Here is a 17,894-nt window from a genome sequence, read left to right on the forward strand (position 1 = left end):
AACTCAAACAGGGAAAGGTACTGGAAGCAGGAGCTGATGCAGAAGCCAAGGAGGGGTGCTGATTATTGGATGGCTTCCCCTGGATTGCTCAGCCTGCTTCCTTATAGAATCTACAACCACCAGCCCAGAGAGGGCACCACCCACCGTGAACTGGGCCCTCCCTCATTAGTCACTAATTGAGAAAATTCTTTACAGCTGGATCTCATAGAGACATTTTCTCAACCGAGGCATTTTTCTCTCTGATGATTCAGATGTGTCAAGCTGACACGCAAAACCTGCCATTACAAATGTCAATATCTAATGTGAAAGATATGTGATATACGACTCCCAAAGTGGTCATGACCCACAGGTTGAGAACCTCTATTGTAGAAGGAAGAGGGAAAGGGCATTGTGACATTGACACAATAAGGTTTGGGTTAGCAAAGCAGCTGGCTATCTGGGATACCTTGATCATTGTTCATCAAAGTAAGGCACTGGTGTGACCGTGCAAGAGACAAATACTGTATAAATTATCCATCATGGCAGCAAATCCCTTGATGACTTAGGATGTGTGGTCACCTAACAGTTCTTCAGATTACTAATTTAATAATCACTAGTTTACTAATTGAATAGCTTCTCCTGTTAATATCAATGTTTCTACAGGGACGCCATCCTTTCTGGGCTGGGGGTACATGGAGGTAGTGAGACTCAGGCCTGTCTTCAACTTCCAAAATCTGTCTGTTTTCTTTGACTCATTCATCCTCAAACCCATATGGTCCTATTACCCTGAAGGAAGGCAGTAGGCCATTAGGAAGACCAACTAAAGTCATGAGATGTTTTGGTGAAAAGGGTGGTCAATTTAAACTTTTGGCCAACCACGGTGGGTTCCTGTAATCCTTGCACAATGGAGGTTAAAGCATGAAGGCTTCAAATTCCAGCATGGATCCTGTCCCAAAACTAAGCAAACAATCAAGTAACAGGACAAAGCAGCTGGGGACTAGCCTAGGATGTGTGAGACCTTGGGTTCAGTCCCCATACTGGATACAAACTATCCAGCACAAACTCCTGATTTCACCTGAATTGGTTCCGGCAAACAGTAGGTTAATGATTTTTAAGACTGTCTCGGACACTTTCTCTGCTCTCAGAAGTTGATCACTGCTCACAGTTCTGTTGGGCGGCTTCCAGACAGCCTTGGTGGTACTTGAAGATGAATTCTTCATTCTAAGGTTTTAGGGCCTCTCCCACATCCGAGTTGATAAAGGCTCGGCCTCTTTCCAAACTGCCCTAGCAACGTTTTAACATTTTAACACTTGCACTATTTCTTCCTTGTGATTGGAGGCTTTGATCAGATTTGTTGACAGCAGATGGATTTTGCGCTGTCATCGGCCCTCACAGACACTTCAGATCCCTGAGTGGTACCCACGCCTGGACGTTCGGAAGCGTGTAACACTACTATCAGTTTGTACCCTGCCTTCCATGTGAGAGCACTGAGGCCAGTTCCTGTCTAGTCACGTGGTCAAGGTCACAGGTGGTCAGAGCTGGGAGAACCAGCTCACTAACTTCAGATAAGATGGCAAAGAGCAGACTCACAAGGATGGGGCTGATCGCTTAGGGAGCCCTCAAACATCTGAAAGCATTAAGTCTGCAGAACTTGTGATCCAATTCCCGAAGTGCCAGGTACTCCCTTGAAGGCCACTCCCAGCCAAACCTTGCTCTGGGCCAGGCGGTGTCAGGCATGAGAAGGAGGAAGTAGACTGCACAAAAGGATTGCCTCTGGCACAGACACCGCAGAGCAGTCTCGAGTTTATTGTCTCTGAATAGAGGAAGTGGACACTCAAAGAGGTGAACAGATTTGCCCAAGGTCACCGAGGAGTCTGCAGTGAGGCCAGGGTTTGCCCCCTGTCCCCAGCGAATGGGTACGGTGGTCCTGGTCAGAGAGAGCACATGCTGGCCAGCCCAGGGGTGTGAGATCGGGCAATCTCTGTGCCCACTCCCCAGTGCGCCCCTCTGCACAGGTGGCACCCCGCGTGCCCTGTGGGGGCGGCAGCGAGCCGGACCGCAGGGACACCTAAGCTGGGGGCTGTGGAGCCTGCCGAGCCTGGCTTGGTTGGAAGGAGGAGGATGCTCTGCGTGCCCAGGTGAGCCCAATCTGGGGTCTCCAGCCTAAGCTGGTGCAGGTGCCCGCCTTCTTGCCTTTTCCCGAGCGCGGGGGCTGGAGCCGGCATCAGGGGGCGGCGGCGAGGGCGCAGGCAGTGGCGGGGTGCGCTGCTCAGCGCAGCAGCAGCGGCAGAAGCAGGGCTCTGCGCTAAAGGTGGCCGCAGCGATCTGCCAGGGTGCCGCTCTCCTTAGCCTTCCGCAGCCGCGTGGGGCTGGGAGTGCGCCACGAGATCAGAACCCCAGGAGCCCACGTGTGAAGGTGGGGATGCCGAGAGGGGGCGGGGCGGGATGCCCGGGTTGGAGGGGGCTTCAGGGTTCTGTACTTCCGATACCCACCAGCCTTTGTCGCACGGATGGGCTGTGTGTCAGTGTGGGTGGGTGGACTGTCTGTCTGGGGAGGACTTGTCTGCAGCGTGGGACCACTGAAGGTTGAAAGGCTGCCCTGCACCTGTGTAGGTAAGTACTTGTAAAACTGCATGCGTGTTCCCTGACTAAATGAGGTCGTGTGTGAAAAGGAGAGGAGGAGAGAGGAGAGAAGAGGGAGAGAGGCTATGTTGTATATCTGCCCGTATTGGTGTTAATTTGATGGATGATGTCTCCATGGACTGTAGATGATTGTGTGTGTGACTGAGTGTGCCCTCTATGTGTAACGAGGTATTTGCCTTTTGCGTGTATGTGTATAAGCAGCCCGCGTGTGTAGTGGCAGGAGTGTGTGGATGTTCTGTGCTGCGTGATGATGTCTCAGTCACTGGCAGTACTAGGGACCATCCTGCTGTTGCCTTTCCCGGAATCCAATCTCAATTGAAGATGCTTCTTGCCCGGGCTTGCTTGTACCTTGTGCATGGCGCACTGCTGGCTGCTTGTGAGAGAAGTGGCTGTTGATTCAGGGGAATGCTAATTGGCAAAGGTGTGGAAGTCTTGGCAAGTGGTTGACTTCTTAGAGTTGAGTCTTGGGAGAAAATCTTGGCGATTTCCCATTTTACCCATGAAAACAGGAAGTGTTTCTTAAGGATCAGATTTGACATGAAAGTGTCTTCCAATAAGGGGGTGGGAGGGCAGAATGGCGCAAGTTTGCCTTCTTGGTCTTCATATTTCGGGGATAGAATTCTTTGGGTCCTAAAGCTGTAGGTGACCCTGGCTTATAGCTGCTGAGAGATGTTTGTCTGGTCCTCAGAGATTTCAGCATCAGTGACCAACGGATCAGAAGTTGCTCATTGTTGCGTATGAGCACAGCTAGAGAAGGAAAGCAGCATTGGTGATGGATGTGGTACCCGAGAGAGAAAGGACAAGACCCACAGAGTCCTGACAAGCAGTTCCCATCTAGGAAATACCTTCCTATAGAAAAAAAGGTTATACAAAGTAACCAGATGTTCCAACATTCCCAATTTGTTACTAAATGTTGCATTTGTTTTTCTTTGTACATCCTTTCTCTGATCTCCCTGTTGTGTTTACATCATTTCCTCCTCTGGGGAGTATCTTTGCGATAATTACTTTTTATGTGGTAGAGTCACCTTTGGCATTTAAACTCTAGGAGAACGAGAGCACAGTGAAGTTACCCAAAATTTCAGGAGGCCTTTAATCCCTCTGTTCTGAGCAGGTAGGGGGTTCCAGAACACCAGGACAATAACACTTGTGGTTGTCCTCAAGTATTCCAGGTTTTACTTCAAAATGTTATTCCTTGGGCCATCAAACCGAATGCCTTTTCTTTGTACTCTGGACTCACCAACATCATCCCATCTCCGCTCAGTCTCTCTTCCTTCCGGACCATCACCTACTGAAGGCAGCACCTGGAGTTGTCAAAAGCAGCACACCATCCCAACCTGTACCCCTGTTCTCCCGTCATCTGACTGATGCATCATCTTCCAAGTCATCTAAGCAGGGTACTGACGTCACCTCTCATTTCTCCTCCTGCTTCATCAGGAGTTGCCAAAGCTTAATCAATTAGCAGTTTGTCCATTTTCCCAGAGCCAGTTTTCCCTCTTTTCTTATTCTCACCAGCGCCACCTCTGTCAGATGAAACCCGGATTTAGGGAATTTCCAAAGTCCGTGACATACCCAGACTATGATCATAGGGAAAATGAAAGATGAGAGAATCAATGCAGGGAGGGAAGAGGGAATTCTTGTGATCGCCAATGACTAGCTAAAACACTCTATCACTTCTTGATGAGTGTCACATTGCGTGACTTAGCTCAGGTCTCTACCCCTCTCTGGCTTAGCTTCTTTATTTGTCTAAGTGGAAACAGAATTTGAAAGAGAGTCTTGTCAACTAGATCATTTTGAAAGATTCTCTCAGCATTGACCCACTCCAGCTGCCACCATTTTAGCAAGAATAACTTTACCTAATGTCTCATGTGAACCTTCAAAAAATTTAGTAACCTTTGTTTACAAAAGAAAATTGAGGGCTGGAGAGATGGCTCAGTGGTTAAGAGCACTCACTGCTCTTCCAGAGGTTCTGAGTTCAAATCCCAGCAACCACATGGTGGCTCACAACCATCTGTAATGAGATCTGATGCCCTCTCTGGTGTGTCTGAACACAGCTACAGTGTACATATATAATAAATAAATCTTTAAAAAAAAAAGAAAATTGATTGAAGATAGGGTTAAAGGGGAAAAGTGAGATTTGCTGCTGACTTAAGTTTGAGGTTGAGGATTAACTTCAACCTCAGAGTCAGGGGTTTTAAAGGTCACTCAGTTCACATCTTCGTGAAGTGCCAGAGTTTCCTTATGAAGATAATGTCATGCTACATAATAATTCATGTTTTCTCGGGCCTCAACAGCACTGGCATTTGGAATAGATGATCCTTGCTGTCCTATGTAGTGTAGGATATTTAACAACATCCCTAGCATCCATTAGTAGCATCCCAATGTTACAACAACTGAAACCATACCCAAACACTGCTAACTGTGTGAGTGGAGGCACAAAGTCTTCCCATAGTCTAGTTGACAACCACTCCTGTAAGTCATACAAGCCTGGTCGCCTCATAGCAACGCTTTACAACCAAACGCTTGCTATGTTGCTAACTGCCATTCTACCATGCCTCTTTAGCTACCCTCATGCACTCTCCTTTTTTCCTCCTGGATTTTCACTGTCTTACTTCTCTGCCTGCAAGTACTCAAGATGTGCTGCGGGCCGAGGTGCATTTCAGAGGCATTAATATTCTTAATAACTCACATTAACCCGGCCCTTGATATGTGCCAGGCACAGTTCTAAATGCTTTATGTGGAATGTCGCATTTAATCTTCATTAGGGATCCTAGGAGAGAGAGAGAGAGAGAGAGAGAGAGAGAGAGAGAGAGAGAGAGGAGATCGGTCTCTTGCCTTCATTTTAGAAATGCAGTGACTCAAGTTTACATAGGTAATAAATGTGTCCTGCTCTCTCAGCTATGTGTTGATGCTGATGTTGATGCTGAGTGTTGGTGCTGATGCCGGCTGGTGTGATGTCCTGCTGCAGTTCTTTGTTGGGATCTTCACAATGCACTGCCGTGCAGCGATGAGATTTGGTGTTACAGTCTAGACAGGAGAAACGAAAAGACCCCTTAGCCTAGCTGTGCAACCAAGTCGACCTCTAGGAAGGAGGTCAAAGACACTTCGGTGTAAATTGTGTTCGGTTGTCAGTCGGTTGTCATATGCCATTCTTCGTTTAAAAAGAAAAATACCTTCTCTTCTTCAGAATTAGCTCAAAGGTATGTGTATAGTGAGAGGGGGGTAGCTGGGTGGGGTCCTGGAGGAGAGAGTGAAAAGGGAAATGGAAGGAGGTGGGGGGCCAAGCAGTGAACAAGGCATCTCCATTTCTACAACTCCCCCACTGACTGTCTTTGGCATCCAAGTTAAAGTGCCTGTGTTTTCATCAGCTCCCTCCTTAGTCTTCTTAGCCCACCCTTTGAGCACTCCATTTTGCGTGCCATTGAGGCAGAGATAAAAATAAAATGCAGAAGTCCCCTCAACAGGGTAATCGTTAGGACTGGCCTGCAATATTGTCAGAGTAAGGGTGACTCTTGTAGCAATGACTAATAAACTTGGTGATCCAAGGTCGACTAAGAAGGTTGACTGTTTCTTTTAAGGCTGCCAGTCGGATCCACAGCTTCATCAGTTTTGACTCTGTACATCTGTGGTTTGTCAGAGACAGGGGCCTTCAGTCTGTGACGAGCAGTGGAAATATCCACCAGGCTTGTGTAGAGCCTACCTCATTGGGCAGCCTCCCCATGTTTTGTTTCTGGGTGAGACGATTTTCACATCTACTGGCTGTCTACACGCTGCTGCTGCTTCTCTAGAAGTCACAGTTGGGATTAAGACTTAGATAATTAAAATGAAACCTTTCCTTGGAAAGATGACCTTTTAAAAACAAGCATTGTATTAATGAGGAGGAATTGGTGGAGCAAAATCCCAAAACAATAAGAGTGATGAATTCATCTCTCATTAAGCATCCGCCTCAGATCTTTCCATGTCCTGGTCTACACTCAACCCCTACCTCAAGTTGGATGGTAAAATACCCCACTCACAGGATAATCAGCCCCAGAGTCCTTTACTACATTGTATGATGCCAAGAACCTCATGGGACTCCTCTGCGAGACTAAGTAGGAAGATTCTTCACCCACCTCTTTGTTTCTTGTGCAATTGCATTGTATTCCCTTTCCTTTCAGACCTACATTAGAACAGTGGGAAACCACAGCCCATTTTCATGTAACTGAGGAAATACAAATCAGAAAGTTTCTTTAACAACCGAAATGTAAATTCGCTCAACCCCCACATTCCTCCTGAGCGCCAACACTTTTTTTTTTATTTTTGCATGATCACATCCAAACTATGGACCTTTAAAAACTTGTTCCGAAAGTTCTTTTTAAACAAGTGATTTTATTTGCTGGATATAGTGGCACAGGCCTTTAATCCCAGTCCTGGGGAGGCAGAGGCAGGCGTATCACTGTGAGATGGAGGTCAGCCTGGTCTACATAGGGAGTTCCAGGACAGCTAGACCTGCTTAGAGAAACTCTGTCTCAACAACAACACAAATGATCCACTTACTTCTATTTTACTTCTGTGAGTGTTTGTCATCATGTACATGTGTGCGCCATGCGGATGCCTAATGCATATCAGACCAGAAGAGGGCACTGGGTTCCTTGACACAGGAATTCCAGAAGGTTGTATTTGGTGCTGGGAACCAAACCTGTGTCCCTTGCAAGAGCAGTAGACACTCTTAACCGCCGAGCCATCTCTCCAAGAAAGAGCTTGGCATTTTGAAACTTAGGTAGAATATTCATTGCTACCTATGGGGTCAGAGTCCAGGGTCAGTCCATGTATAGTCTTTAGGTAGTGGCTTAGTCCCTGGAAGCTCTGGTTGCTTGGCATTGTTGTACTTTTGGGGTCTCGAGCCCCTTCAATGAATATCCTAGTAAGAGCACCAGTGGAAGGGGAAGCCCTGGGTCCTGCTAAGACTGAACCCACAGTGAACTAGTCTATGGGGGGAGGGCGGCAATGGGGGGAGGGTTGGGAGGGGAACACCCATAAGGAAGGGGAGGGGGGAGGGGGATGTTTGCCCGGAAACCGGGAAAGGGAATAACACTCGAAATGTATATAAGAAATACTCAAGTTAATAAAAAAAAAAAAAAAAAAAAAAAAAAAAAAAAAAGAAACTTAGGTAGAATAATGTTTATTGGGAATCCATCCTATGCTAACAAAGCCCAAGTAGATGTTTTATGCCTCGTGTTTCTGGATTTTTTTTTCTATCAGCTCTTCAGAGAAATATTGATTCTGTGATTTACAGATTTGGAAAACACAGTCTAGAGCTTTAAAGAACCCCTGTGTCTGGACTCTAGCTGTTCTTTTTCACCTCTGCATGGTACTTGTTAACAATGCTTTACTTAAACAAAGGTTGGAGTCTATTGGAAGGACGCTGGGGCTTTTCTTAAGGACTTGAGGAACCAGAGTCCAGGGCAGAAAGGTGAAAGGTCACTTCCAGAGAGCTCCGCTCCAGGAGCTCAGGATGTGTTATTTGTTGCCCTTATTAATGGAACACCTTTTAAGGTCTGTGTCAGTCAGTTGGAATTCTCCAGAAATAGGCTCTTATGGGATCGCTCATCTGTGAACACAAGGTCAAGGTCACGATCCAGGCTAAGTGTAGCTGTCAGGGACTCATGCCAGTAGTTTCAGTAGACATTTTCCAGTGACAAGTGATCTTTTGAAAAGTCAAGAAACCATTGCCTACTCTCAAACAGCTAGTGTGGTGCAGACAGAATTTAAAGGCAGATTTATCGACAGGGCTGCATATTTTTTCTTCCTTAAGGGATGTCTGATGGGGAAGAAACATAATGTGGTGTGTAATAAGCACAGTCATGATTCCCCACAAGACCCCATTCTCCATTCCCTGCACAGAATCCTTATCCTCCCGTCTGCGCATCTCCTGGATTTCTGGCACATCTCCGCCCTCTGTTTTCAGTGCCATTTGGCCTGGCCTCCCATTTGGTTCATGCGTGTCACATCTCTGACACACAGAACCCAGGAGTGGGCGGGAGCCATCAGCTTGCCCCAGACATCCCCCTAGATAGTAAATAGTTAAGGCTAATACACATCCTGCACTGGCTGTGAATTTTGTTGACAACTCTTATATAATTTACCTTTCCTAACAGCCATGGGGGGGGGCAATTTTGTATTTATTTCCCAATATTTTATCTTGGAAATTCATGGTTAAGTGTATTGAAGGAATTACCTGTAGGTAAAAACCCAGTAGCTTTTGTAATTAGTATTTTGTTAGAACTGCTTTACCTCGATGCTACCACCCATTGGTACATTCCTTAAGGATTCAAAACTTGCTCCCCATTTTTATATTGGGGAATCTGATATCAAGGCAGGAGCATGGCTCACCCAAGGTCAGATGTGGAAGTGTCACTGCAGTTGGTGTTGAACTTTGGTTGTCGCACTCTGCGAAGCATTTACTCTCTGCCAAGTAGTTGTATCCCCTCTGAGAAGGAGGAGGAAATACTGAACTGAAGGACAGCACGAAGGTCAAACGGTCCGCAAGCAGCCACGATTCCCACCACTCTGATCCTTCCGACAAACAGTCCCCGTTACTCCTTTCCTACTACACAGCCTACTAGAGATGCTTTCATGAAACCTATAGACTCATTGCTTCTCAATGTTTTACATTTCCTATGAGTAGGGCAGGCTGGGAAATTACTATTTTAGATGATTCTTTACAGTGTTCCAAGAACTCTTCCATGTGGTTTTTTAATTTTTTTTATTTTATTTAAAACAGCAGATCTGCAAGACAGATGGGTTGAGTATCCTAAAGGCAACACCTAGCATCTGGAGACCAATGGCTTACAGGAACAAAGCAAGGAGCACGATGTGATAGGATGCTAAGAACCTTGCTTGGGCCAAGGCTTAAAATGTATTCTCTTTCAAATACTCGAAGATGCTGAGGGGGGGAGGGCGGGTGTTTGAAGATGTCCACATGTACTAAGTAATGCTAAGCTGGGAAAGTTGAGCTTGGGGCTTATTAAGATGTTTGTCCTTTCGTGGGATAGGTCAGTAGGTAAAGATCTGGACTTTATAGACACGTTCCAGTGTTGCTCTGGACAGCATCCATTGTAGAGGTCTCAGTTTATCCATTTGTGAAATGAAGATCACTGTAGTTCTGCCCCACAGTGTAGCATGAAGACAAAATAGATGTTGCACAGAACGGTTTGGTCCTATTCCCACATAGAACGTCTTTGTTTGTTTGTTTGTTTACTACGTTAAATGCACTTCTGTGAAATCTGTTGGCACAGTTTCATTTTCCCACTTTTGTGAGTCGGGGGATATGTTTTTGGGAGGAGAGTATAGACAGAAGCATTTTAGAGGTGACACCTTTATTTTTTTATTTTTTTTGGTTCTTTTTTTCGGAGCTGGGGACCGAACCCAGGGCCTTGCGCTTCCTAGGTAAGCGCTCTACCACTGAGCTAAATCCCCAGCCCCTGAGGTGACACCTTTAGAGGTGACATTTTAGAGGTGACATTTTATCAGGGAAAGGACAGGATTCTGCTCAAGCATTTGCAGGTAAGAATTTGTAAATAGCTTCTGTCCATGGAGATTGCACTGGCAAATTTAATTGGGTGTGATCATTTGCATATTGTATCTGAAATATAGAATTCTGCATAAACCATCTTCTAATCCAGGAGTTTTCGAAGCAATGGAAGGAAGGGGGCAGAAGAGTTAAATAGGCTGTAGAGCCCTTGCTCTTGGGATGTTCAGCAAACCCTGGGATCTAGGACTCTTGGTCATGGGCCGTGTAAACAGATAAAGAAACACTAAGGAAGATTTCAGAACGGATGCTCACTTAGATGGATGCTCTGTATCTGAATAGCCTTTCCTAAATTGTCCCCAGATTCATCTGTAGCAGAACAGTCACCAGGATATTTGATAATTTCGAGATCCCTGGGTTTTCTGAACCTGAGATTTTAGAAGAGATTCTTAGGTTCCTTCATACCTGAGAACCACACGCTTTAAAGCCTCAGTTTAGGTGTAATGAAAACTTTGGCTTCTGATGCACCCAGTTTTGGGTCTCTGACACCAACGGTGAAAGAAACATTAGCGTCCTCATGCTTAGATTCCTTGCAGGCAGGAAGGATGGCTTCTGTAACCACATCTCAGGATGGGAGGCGAAAGTCTTTAGGTGCGTTGCTTCCATTTTGAAGAATCACAAGAGGAGACAGTCTCCAGTGATTGACATGCACCTTGTTAGGGAAGCTCACATTACAGAATCCACTGGGATTCTGTATATTTGTGCATCAATCATGAGAGGTTGATATGTCACTTGTCACTATGATATGGACGACACCATCGGGGTAGGGAGAGTTAAGTCATTTACCAAGGTCATATAAACAGCGGAGAGGACCAGAGCATGTTTCAGGGCTGGAGTTTGAATTAGGAGTTGGCAAAGTCTCTGGTCTTTATGCCAACTGCAATCTAAGAACCACTTTACAGTTTTCAAGTTGTTAGGAATATGTCAGGTGAAAATTCTATGAAATTCAAATTTCCGTGTTGACTTATTGGAGTACAGCCATACAATTTTATTTCTACAATGTCTGTAGCTGCTTTCCCACAACCTCCGGAGTTTGATGCTTAGGAGTGCGTCTTTGTGCTCTGAAAAAGCCAAAATACCTAGGTGACCCTTTACAGAAGGGCACAATGTGCTGCTCCCCTGTCTCAAACAGCTCTGCTCATGTGCATCAAATTCCAGTCATCTGACTTCTGTCCCTTTGTGAATCTTGCCAACACCCATACCATCTGGAGCATTATCTGCACAGCATTTTCCTTTAGGTTAATTAATTTTCCTTAAATAAATGTATCCTTAAAGAATCAAAACCATACGTGGAAGTCAGTGACACTTTCAAGAAATAGTAGGCACCATAAAAGCAGTGCACTGCACACACTAAGTGTGTCAGAGCACACTACATAGCAGCAGCAGGCAGTGTCTACCTTCTTCCTGTATTCCTGCAGATGCCTGCACTGTTTCCCTGTAGAAGGCAGTGCCACCCCTGCATTGTTTGTGGAGAGAGATCCTCAACATGCTAGATTCTCTTTGTTCATAGACATCATGATGTGGAGGTGCCTGGGAATCCTTGTGACCAGTCCTATCCAACCAATTTCAGGTGTGGGAGTGCTGATGCCCCACTTACCACCCACTCTTCCAAGCAGCTCTGAGGTATATAATGTCTTCATTTCCAAAGGTTTCCCTGTAGGGTTTTGTTTCAGTGTCTGAGTAACGTATTTCTCGTGACTGGCTCTCATTTCTCCTTTTGCTCCCTCTCCTTCCCTGTCCCATCTTTTCTTTCCTCTCCCCTCCTATTCTCTCCTCTCCCCTCCCCTCTCCTCCCCTCCCCTCCTCTCCTCCCCTCGTCTCCTTTCCTACCCTACCCTCCCTTCCCTCCTTTTCTCCCCTCCCTTCCCCTTTCTTCCCCTATCCTGTCCTGTCCTCTCCTGTCCTGTTCTTCCCTTCCTTTCCCGTCCCTTCCCTTCCCGTCCCGTCCCTTCCCTTCCCTTCCCTTCCCTTCCCTTCCCTTCCCTTCCCTCCCCTTCCCTTCCCTCTCCTCCCCTTTCTTCTCTCTCTCTCCCTCTCTCCCCCTCTCCCCCTCTCCCTCTCTGTCTTTCTGTCTCTCTCTCTCTCTCTCTCCCTCTCCCTCTCCCTCTCTCTCTCTCTCTCTCTCTCTCTCTCTCTCTCTCTCTCTCCCTCTCTCTCTCTTTCTTTCTTTCTATAATCATCTTCCTTCCCAGTGCACCTTCACTATGTGCACTTCATCTTCACATTGAGATCTGCTTCCGGGGCACCCAACTAAAATAATGGTGTGTTCCTTGCTAAAGACTGTGGATGTGAGGGTTGTTCTTTTTTATTATGAAGAAGATTAGTGAATAGCAGGAACATACTTTTATAAATTATTTTTGAGGTTATAATATAATTACACTATTTATGCCTTCCCATTCCTCCCTCCAAACCTTCCCATACATACCTCTTTTTAGCTTTTCATCATATATATGTATACATTTATATATGTGTGTGTGTGCATGTATGTATTTTGAAATAGCAGGAAGAATTTGAAAGATAAATTAGCACATATCTGAGTCTTTCTCATCAATGTAAACAACAGTGTTTAAAATAGAAAATGAGGGACAGCTTTGTGGTTAGGAGAGTTTGCTGCTCTTCCAGAGGATCCAAAGTTGATTGTTAGCACCACACACATCACATCACTCCAGCTCCAGGGGATCTGATACACACACACACACACACACACACACACACACACACACACAGACACATAAAATAAAAACTTTGTGAAATGGAAAATGAAAACAGAGCACATTTTCTACCCTATAATGTTTTAGCACCTAGCCCTGGAGTCACCTGGTCCCCGTCATCATATTCTTTCTCATGAGGTAGGAGAACCATGTCTGGCCCGTGCACCACCTCGGTTCTAAAGGAGAAGCTCTGGAGCGGCATCAGCGTCAATAGTACCTGTGAGTTTGTTATAAATACAGACTCTCTAAACCTACTCAGTCAGAAACGCGTGGGGAGCATTTTGTTTTAACAAGCCTGCAGGTGATCCTCATGCATGAAAGCCACAGCCCTACCATAAACAGCCTCTTATTTTGTTCTGTTCTCATTGAGCGCTTGGATTTCATGAGACCGTCAAAATCATCGCTGACTTGCTTTCCCCCTTCAGACGTGACTGACCGAGAGTTTTCATGCCTTTATTTTATTTTATTTATTTGAGCCTCTGTTGAGGTGGCCTCTGGCCAAGGCATACAGGTCAATAAATGGAAAGTTCTAGTGATTCGAGTGATCTACGTAACAGCAAGTCTCAAACTGCTCTCAAGACTTCTATGCCTTCCGCTCTAACACCCCAGAAATGGGGCTAATTCCTTCTCCAATGATGATGCCATGCTGCTCCCTTAACAGATGCTTGTGCATCCTGTCCCCATCTCTCTTCATAGACTCTGGTCAAAGGAGATATTGATCAAGTGGTAACAAAATCTCTTTTATGTTCCCCTCAATCTCTTTGCCATCCTGAAATGCTAAGACCCATCCTTATTGGACCCCGTTTGTCTCTGGTAAGCCTCGTGTACTTAGCGTATTCTTTGAGGGTCGGAAGCCCCACCTTGTAAAACAAAGTTTGTTTTCTACAAATATTCTAGGTCTGTTCCTACACGCCCCTTCTTCGTTTTTCCTATAAACCATTTCTTTCCCTACAAGGTAGACTAAGTGAGCCTCTTCTATGGTCTTCACTGTTTAAGATCCAGTTTCTAGCAACGATGCTAAACTTTCCACTGAATAACATTTTATTTAACCAAGAAGAATATTTCCTTTCATTATTTTTGAAAAAATACATCAAAGAGTGTTTTGCATTCATACACACATATGCATGCTTGTGTGTCCCAGGATACTGATATTCCAAATGACTGAACTGGCCCCTGTGTGGATTTATACTTAAGGAAACGAGACTGTTACTTAGGACTAACTATCTTAGATGACTTAGTTCAAGTAGCATTTTTGGCTACCAACCCTAGTAGATCTAGCTTGTGGATACAGGTACTTTTTTTGGCCATTTGTGTTGTATACAGTTGTATCTGTACACTGAAATGTAAATGCTTAAATAAATAATATGGATTTGGGAAGGGGATATTTACAGTGATAAAATTTCTAAAATGAATATATCAATTGACAGAGGCTAGAAAGACTATGAAAACAATTTCCTACAAATTCCAAGTGTTTTCTGGGAAAGAAGTGCAGGTAAATAGCCAGGGAGAATAAATTTTCTTATTTAGATGATTCTGTATTTTTTTTTTTTTCGGAGCTGGGGACCAAACCCAGGGCCTTGCACTTGCTAGGCAAGCGCTCTTCCACTGAGCTAAATCCCCAACCCCTGATTCTGTATTTTTTTATAGCACATTTTTCACTCGAAGAGAGTTGGGGCTGGTGAAATTACAGACGACATAGAATATATGCCTCCTTTAGGCTGCCTGTTATGTGATGCCGGTAGGACTGTATACATTGGTGCTTGTGGTGGCTGATAGGCTAGACTACTCAGGTGAGGAGGTCAACAATACACATGTGAATGGTTAACTTTTATAAACACCTGCTCTTACTTGTTTTTTTGGTTCAACCCACAAGATGGGTGGAGTATATTTGATACAGTATGTGGGTTTCCTTTAACTTTTGAAATTTATAATTCTTTGACATTCTTCTCTGTGCTCATCCCGCCTAGTAATCTGTGTCTTCCCATTCCACTTCTGGAGGAAATGAGCTCTTGATCGATGAACAGACTTGCTTACAAGGAGCAGTGAATCAGTAGCAGGATAGGGCTGAGAACACACAGCCCGCAACACCTCCATCCAGTGTTCCTGATAGCATGCCAGGCTCCTGGTCTTAATCGGTTGTTAAGATACATAATGTTTTACTTATTCCTGACACTTGTCCAAAACAAAGGTATTGAGTATGACCTTTGATGTAGAACTATAACCCATGTAGGCATATTCTATAAAGAAATGTGGTTCCTCTAAGCATAGTTATGCATGAATATCCATCGGTGAAACCAAATCCAAGGAAAGCAAACAGGGCACAGCCAAGCAAACTGAGGTGATGACTTAGCTCTAGGAGGGCAGGTGTTGGCAACACACCAAACTACATCGATCTTCCGTTCCAATAGGTGGGGACCATTTCAGGTGAGTCCAGTGTGCATACTTCCTATAATAGAGATGCAACCACACACTTTCTGTTAACCTTTAACGACAGTTTCCTAGCAGCATTTCAGACCATTTTGAGGCACATTCACGTTGGGGGTTTTCATACCCTTAGTCACATAAGAGCTTAGAAGCCAGGGGACAGAGCATTCGTGTCAGCAGTGTGGAGGGCTGTAAAGTGGATGTTTCTTCTCCCCTTTACTCTGTAAGGGACAGTGTTGTGTGCGGGCATGTCCATCAAAGAAAATAAGCTCTGAAGACACTCTGTGTTCTGTGCTCCTGTCATTTTCTCTTACGACATGCACATGCTGGAGTAATTCCAGTGGCTGAGAGAGTTTGTTGTTGTCCTGAGAGAATACTGACACAGTCATTGTCCCTCACATGATAGAAAACTTTGTTTTGTTTTCTCTTCAACTTTACCCCCCAGAACTTTCGAGGCTCCTTGTCTGGTTGAAATAATCTCAGAGTGTTTCTTGTAATGAGACTCGTGTGGAGAGTACAGCTCCTTCTCTCCTAGATTACATAATAGAATGCCATATAACTGTCATTATCACACCCTCAACTTGGAGATGGGTCGAGTTAAGACTGAATGTTACTGAACCCTCAGGGATCATTGGGAAAGAGGGGCCAGAATAATCCTAAGGACTGGAGGCACCGGAAGTTTGCTCACAGCTCCTAGAAATGTCGGAGAAGCTATACCTATAAAGTCTTATCAATATGGCTGTGCAAGATAAACCTTGAGTTCCAGAATTGATAGCTGTGCAAGCTAGTCCCAGGTTTGTCAAGTGTTAGCTATGCAACTTTGCAAGGGAACCAAACTCTGACCCTCCGTTTCCTTATCGATGGGTTGGAGATAAAGATTCAGACATGGAAGGAAGGAAAGAAACAGTCTGGCATTTGTAGCTATTTAGGTAATAGCAGCTAATAAAAATAAGAGTTAGTAGGACTCACCGACTTAGAAATTGCTTTTGTTTTATGTGTGTGAAGTAGTCGCCTATAGACATGCCTATATACTCTGTGTGTGATTGTGCCTGTGGAAGCCAGAAGAGGGCGCTGGATCCCTAGGGTTACTAACATGGCAGACAATTATCCGCTGGCATGTGGGTGCTGGGAACAGAACTCAAGTCCTCTGGAAGACTAGTCCTGCCCTGAAATGTTAATCATCTCTTCACCCTGGCTTTGGCTACTTTTTACTTATAATGTTGTGTTCAAGGATGTTTGTGTAACACCCCATCTCTACAGAGAGAAAATAACAGACTGCCAAAACTCTATTTTCTCATTTGCAAAATGAATTAATTACTTCATTTGACTGGCATATGTATAGAGAGACTACAATGTGCTGGGCAGTTTTGTAGGCTTTGAGGATATTAGAGGAGTTAATGGGTCTGTTGACGCTTACATTGAAGTGACAGAAACAGAATATAAAAAAGCAGGCTAGAATTGACTAGAATAAATGCATGTATCAGACAGAAAGAACAGAACATAGGAGATGGAAATTTTTAGAAATTGAGGTCTGAGATCTTAGACAGGGAAAAAGATTTCATGGGGAAGCGACTTTTGAGGAGAGAGAATCATTTTCATTGACTATAGGAAGAGGGGAAAAAAGGCAAAGTTCTCTAGAAGTGAGGGAGAAATACTTTTGATGTTCAAGAGAAATAGCGTGACCATGTGCAAGTGGGCAGTAGGCTGTGGGCATGGATCAAGCTGAGTTCTGAAAGATGCTCAAGCCAGATCACGTGAGTATGGGCTGATAAGCTATGATGTATACTTTGGGGTTTATTGTGAGTGGCTCCTGTTATGGTTGAACATTTTCTTCCTGAATGCTTGCCAAGGCATCTAAAGGCTCAGGTTGAGTTTTGTGGTTCTCCTATGTGGATAAATGAACTTAAAGATTTCGCTTGGTAAGATTCAGTTAGAAAAGGCACAGTCAGAATTATAGGCTACCAGAGCTGGACGCTAACGCAGAGACGCTCCCCTATAACCTCCTCCCATTCTTTGGAGGTGATCGACGATGCCTGGAGGGAAAAAGAGCTCATCCAGGGTGACCTGGAGAGGCAACTCGGTCCCTGAATCCTCAAACTGACCATGTGGTGGAAGAAATTGGATGCAAGCCTTAAAGATTCTTTTGCACAGGGGCTTAACAGAACCAACTCGGTTAAGTGAAGTGAGGAGCAATGAAGAGAGGCATGTAAGGGCTTCTGCAGGTCTGCAGGAAAGGAACTCCCAGTACTTAGAAATTTAATTTTCTCTTAATGGAGGCTAGGACTACTTAGCCTAGAATCCCTACGTAAGCCTTAAAGTCCTGAATTCCTAGATTCAAGATTCCTAGACTCAGGGGCTAGGCAGATGCCTAGCCACTAAAAATGCTTGCTGCACAAACATGAGGACCTGAGTTCAGATCTGTGTAAAGGCCAGTCTTGGTTTGTAAGCCCAGTGCTGGGGACAGGGCAGAGACAGCTGGATCCTAGATGTTTTCTGCTAGCCAACCTAGCTGACTTGGTGAGCATCTAGATTAGTGACAGACTCCCAAGAAACAAGGGATAGAGTGACAG

General features: G+C 44.9%; 1 protein-coding gene across 16 annotated transcripts in view; it reads left to right on the forward strand.

Moving 5' to 3' along the window:
- The first annotated feature begins 1,321 nt into the window (after nucleotides 1-1,321).
- Htr4 (5-hydroxytryptamine receptor 4) overlaps nucleotides 1,322-17,894 on the forward strand; it is a 185,314-nt gene continuing 168,741 nt past the window's right edge. For 13 of the 16 annotated variants that reach the window (XR_015642115.1, XR_015642113.1, XR_015642114.1 and 10 more), the window contains exon 1: nucleotides 1,514-2,117. The gene's annotated coding sequence lies outside the window, so the exon portion shown is untranslated. 16 annotated transcript variants of the gene reach the window in all.

Source organism: Rattus norvegicus, chromosome 18 (genome assembly GCF_021556685.1).
Source record: "Rattus norvegicus strain SHRSP/BbbUtx chromosome 18, alternate assembly SHRSP_T2T, whole genome shotgun sequence".
Taxonomy (NCBI): Eukaryota; Metazoa; Chordata; class Mammalia; order Rodentia; family Muridae; genus Rattus; species Rattus norvegicus.